Source organism: Schistocerca piceifrons, chromosome 4 (assembly GCF_021461385.2).
Source record: "Schistocerca piceifrons isolate TAMUIC-IGC-003096 chromosome 4, iqSchPice1.1, whole genome shotgun sequence".
NCBI lineage: Eukaryota > Metazoa > Arthropoda > Insecta > Orthoptera > Acrididae > Schistocerca > Schistocerca piceifrons.
In genome coordinates this window covers 524,781,908-524,787,907 of record NC_060141.1, presented here as the reverse complement: position 1 = coordinate 524,787,907, position 6,000 = coordinate 524,781,908, and positions in this window count along the sequence as shown.

The window sequence follows — 6,000 nt, the reverse complement described above, 5'->3', positions numbered from 1 at the left end:
TGTAAATCACTCTATGCAATAAAACGAATCCTGTTTAATCGTGTTGTACATCTTTTGGCAGTAGTTCTAGTGCACCTTAGAAACTACTTCTACATCTACATGGATACTCTGCAAATCACATTTAAGTGCCTGGCAGAGGGTTCATCAAACCACCTTCACAATTCTCTATTATTCCAATTTCGTATAGTGCACGGAAAGAATGAACACCTATATCTTTCCGTACGAGTTCTGATTTCCCTTATTTTATCATGGTGATTGTTCCTCCCTATGTATATCGTTGTCAGCAAAATATTTTCGCATTTGGAGGAGAAGGCTGGTGTTTGGAATTTTGTGAGAAGATTCCGTCGCAACGAAAAACGCCTTTCTTTTAACGATTTCCAGCCCAAATCCTGTATAATTTCTGTGACACGCTCTCCCATATTTCACGATACTACAAAACGTGGTGTCTATCTTTGAACTTTTTCGATGTACTCCATCAGTCCTATCTGGTAAGGATCCCACACCGCGCTGCAGTATTCTGAAAGAGGACTGACAAGCATAGTGTAGGCAGTCTCCTTAGTAGGTCTGTTACATTTTCAAAGTGTCCTGCCAATAAAACGCAGTCTTTGGTTAGCCTTCCCCACAACATCTCCTATGTGTTCCTTCCAATTTAGCTGGCCGGAGTGGCTGCGCGGTTCTAGGCGCTACAGTCTGGAACCGAGCAACCTCTACGCTCACAGGTTCGAATCCTGCCTCGAGCATGGATGTGTGTGATATCCTTAGGTTAGTTAGGTTTAATTAGTTCTAAGCTCTAGGCGACTGATGACCTCAGAAGTTAAGTCGCATAGTGCTCAGAGCCAACCTTCCAATTTAAGTTGTTCATAATTGTAATACCTAGGTATTTCGTTGAATTTATGGCTTTTAGATTAGAGTGATTTATCGTGTAAACGAAGTTTAACGAGTTACTTTTATCGCTCATGTGGATGACCTCACACTTTTCGTTATTCAGGGTCAACTGCCACTTTTCGCATGATTCAGATATTTTTTTCTAAATCGTTTTGCAGTTTGTTTTGATCATCTGATGATTTTATTAGGCGATAAACGACAACGAAGACGGCTTGTCAGATTGTCTCCCAAATCGCTTATATAGATAAGGAGCAGCAAAGGGCCTATAACACTACCTTCGGGAGCACCAGAAATCACTTCTGTTTTACTCGATGACTTTCCGTCAATTACTATGAACTGTGACCTCTCTGACAGGAAATCACAAATCTAGTCGCATAACTGAGATGATATTCCATAAGCACACAATTTCACTACGAGCCGCTTGTGTGGTACAGTGTCAAAAGCATTCCGCAAATCCAGAAATACGGAATCGATCTGAAATCCCTTGTCAATAGCACTCAACACTTCATGTGAATAAAGAGCTAGTTGTGTTTCACAGGAACGATGTTTTCTATACCCATGTTGACTGTGTGTCAATAAATTGGTTTCTTCAAGGTAATCCATAATGTTCGAGCACTGTATATGTTCTAAAACCCCTACTGCATATCGATGTTAATGATATGGGCCTGTAATTTAGTGGATTACTCCTACTACCTTTCTTGAATATTGGTGTGACCTGTACAACTTTCCACTCTTTGGGTACGGATCTTTCGTTGAGCAAACGGTTGTGTATGATTGTTAAGTATGGAGCTAATGCATCAGCATACTCTGAAAGGAACCTGATTGGTATACAGTCTGGACCAGGAGACTTGCTTTTATTAAGTGCTTTAAGATGCTTCACTACTCAGAGGATATTTACTTCTACGTTACTCATCTTGACAGCTGTTCTTGATTTGAATTCTGGAATATTTAATTCGTCTTCTTTTGTGAAGACATTTCGGAAGACTGTGGTTTGGCAGCACTGTCTTTGATAGTATCTCCATTGCTATCATGCAGAGAAGGCATTGATTGTTTCTTGCTGCTAACACACTTCACATACCACCAGAACCACTGGTGGTGCTTGTGAGTGTATGAGTAAAATCTTGCATGTTAGGAATTGGGTAGCTGTCAAGAATTATCCAGACATTAGGAATCTTGTAATCACCACAGAGTCCTGAGATGGTCCTTTTTTCAGGACAAGTTTGATCCTGGAGGCCCATGGACCGTCCAGCAGTTGCGCAATCCCCACTTGCAGCAATTTGTCTATAACATTCTTTACAATCTGCTGAGCCACTGGACAGGGGCAGCATGGTTTATGATGGCTAGGGGGACCTTCTGTTGTAACAATACAATTCATTGTACCATGAGTACATGAGTCTAGGTAGCAGCTGGTGGGGGTAGCAGGAGCACTGTTTGTCAACATGGAGCATTGCCTTTTACTAACCTGGGCTTGATTGTTGCCCTGTGGCAGCAGTGTTGACAGTGGTGGGGCACCTCGATTGTTATCAGTGTAGTTGGCCAGTGGCCTGTTTGAGGCAACCAACTGCTGTGAGAGTATGGACCTAAGGTGGTCATGTGCCGACACAAGTGCTGCAGCGACAGATCCAATGTGGCATGTAAGTGAAGAATTCCCACATCATAGGTTTTGTGACTGAGATAGACATTTGAGACTTCGCTGATGCATTGTTAGGATTTTGCTTACTTTGTGAGCAAGTGATGGAAGGTGTACATTGACATCATTGAAGATGTGATGTTTCGACTGGCAGGTCATATCAGACAGGGTCATAAGTGGGATGGGTGCCATGACAAAAAATGGTTCAAATGCTCTGAGCACTATGGGACTTAACTTCTAAGGTTATCAGTCCCCTAGAACTTAGAACTACTTAAACCTAACTAACCTAAGGACATCACACACATCCACGCCCGAGGCAGGATTCGAACCTGCGACCGTATCGGTCGCTTGATTCCATACTGTAGTGCCTAGAACCGCTCGGCCACACCGGCCTGCGTGCCATGACACAATTGACATGATATCCTGTCATACGCTACTTGAGTGCACTCACTCAGTGTCTGGCAGAAGTTGATGGCACTTATGAAGTCGATTCCTAGGGACACCTCTGTGACGTCATTTATGTAGAAATCCCATTGACATATAATGTTTGTTAGCAGGTGAATGGTGATTGACGCCATGCTGTATACCTGAATCTTGGCATTAATAGCTGAGTGTAGGTGACTGACACCAGTTAAAAAGACATTGTGCTACTGCCTGGGACGGAGTTAATGTCTGGCCCTGTATTCACTAAAAAGTACATTTGGGTTGTGAGGTCAAAGATGAAGAGAGACATACCTGGCATTGTCAGTGGAGCATCCTGTATCTGTGCAATACTGGAATGTCATAGATATGTTTGGTAATGAGCACAGGCCACACCATTTAATTGAGTCTGTGGTTGGCATTTAGGTAATATCTGCTGGTGGCATGGCACTTGCAAGCAGCTTGCCCAAATTGTTGATGAAACCAATAGACCAAAAGTTCAGCTCTGGTTGTATCTGTGAACATGACAGCTGCCTGCTGTGAAGGTGTTGGGGTGTACAAGGATGTGCTGCTGGTGGCGAGTGCTGTCTGGCACTGCCTTTATCGACTGTCATGGAAGTTCAGCATGGTTTGGGCGATGCAGAGTGGATCATTTGCTGCATTGAGCACAGGCTGTTTCAGTGCAGTGTTAATGATGTGGTGTTGATTGATGATGGAGGGCAGACAATCTGCATGCAGGAGTCCTTACTCAAGTGGTTCAAAAGCGTGTGTGTCATGGCAAGGTGCAGGTCTGTCAGCAGGCTGATAAGCTGTAGGGTCCACAAAGCTTCTTCATACAGTAGGTTAGTATAAACGTTTATTTGTAGCCAGCGCCAGTACTGTGAAGGTTTGTCAGATTGTGAATGTTGGCCATATAGAACCTCATGGAGTTGTTGGTCAGGAATGCTTGAATGTTGGTGTAGAAAGACCGTTTTTGCAGTTTCGTATTTGTTCATCTGTGGATGTGCGAGCATTATGTCGCTAATCAGCTCTGCCTGTTCACCCAGATGACAGAGAATGTCTGCATATTTCGATCTGTTGTTGAAGATTCTGGATAACCTTAAAACACTATCAGCCTTGGCAAAGCTCAGCGTTGGGCGGTCTTTGTCGAAAGGAGGTATTTTGTGGTAGTTAACACTGTTTGAAGATGAAGCTTGTGGGACTTACATGAGTGAGTTTAGTGCAGATGACGATGTTGCCATCGGTTGTTCATAACATGTCCCCTGGTGTGGGGCTACGATATGTGGCAGTCCAAGATCATGGTGCAAGCCAAGTTGAAACATTATGCAGAGAGGTTTGGGCTTGCGTAGCACTGGTTGTCTGATTTGCGAATTGCACCGCCAATTAGCGTTTGTTGAGTGGGATGGAGTTGTTTCTGCCCAGTAAAACTGATGTGCAACTGGTTGCAGCGAAGCAGTATGTGGATGCTCATGTCCAGAACATGAAGGGTAAGTGCAGGAGGCACAGAAACAGCTACAGCACTAACACATTAAATTGTTTGTGGGGGCACAGTTCAGTTTGAGCTGTGGCAGAACTGTTGCATATGGTAGCCCATCTAACAGTGGTCCATAATACATAATTGGTTGGGTGATGGCAGGATGCAGTCATTTGTAATCCAAGCACAGTGCAGTATATGTGCGTGGTGAGACACTGGCATATCAAATGGTTTGGATGGCATACTGATTTATCACGTGGTCCAAGTGAACATTATTTGGGGCACTGTGTGGTAAGATGTCTGCCAGTTTTTCGTTCAACACATTGGGTCATGATGGTATGGAGTGCAAGTGATCAAACCCGACACTTAGCGTTGAGAACACAGAAGGCACAAGATTTACACAAGGTGTATGGTGTGGATTAAACTAATTCAAAGCACTATCTATCATTGCATTCTCCTCGAGGTCAATTGTTGGGAGTCATTGTTGACACTGTTTGCTGTCCATGTGATTATTGTGGAGATTAATAACACTCTCAGTTTCTGCTGTGTAATTAGCACAAAAATGTAATGTTCTTCGTACACTGCACATGTGTTGCTGATGTAATACACCACCGGTATGATGGCTACTGCAGAATGTCTCAGCCACATTATTGTGGTGCTTCAAATGGCTAAATGTTGCAAATTTAGACGGGAATGTGGTGTCACCAACTTGGAAGTAGGGTACTAAGGCTTACTAGAACCACTGCCAAATGATATACGACACAGTTATACAGGAATAGTTTTATTGCATAGAGCGAATTTACAACATCAAGAATACACTGTTGGTCTCTTCCAGAGATCCTCTCCTGGAATGTCAGAAAAGTTTTGGCCTCTAGATTTTTCCCTCAGCGAATTGTACTCTCATGAGAGAAGCATGTCTGTCATTGTGTTAGCCCTTTGAAAGATAAATGAGAAATACTGATCGCGCCTCTCATTTCTTAGAAAATCACAAGTAGTCTTCACTTCAGATATGCAATTGTTAAAGTCCAATGACCTCTTCTACGAAACATTGAACAGTATATATTTCAAACAAAGTATGTCTTGAAATACTACTTTTAGAAATTTAAACTCAAAATTTCCCCATGTCGTTCAGAAAACGTCTGGCAACTTGAATGGAATAATCATCAGACTGTTCACAGCGAACTATGGTTTCGAAAACCTCTTTCAACTTTTCCTAGTCATCCACAATTAGGGGACAGTTAGGTTAACTGGGCAACATTTTTTAAAATTGGTCTGAATCATTTTCTGTACAGCGTATCAGTGTTTAATTTTGTGGGAAGCCTAGGATACATGTTTTCTTTGCAATGTAGTGTTCAAGGACACTGAATTACTTCCAGTTTGTGTGAAATCTGAGGTAATAAACATCTTCGCAAAATTACCACTTAACCTGACCGGTAAGGTTAACTGGTCCGATGTGGTATGATTAACTGGTCCAGATAGTAAAATCAATAGAAATACTGTAAATACATTTAATTTTGAGTTTTACAATGTTTTAAAGTATATTTCACCAACATTTAGTTTTTATTACATTGCATGCTGAATTGCCCTCTCT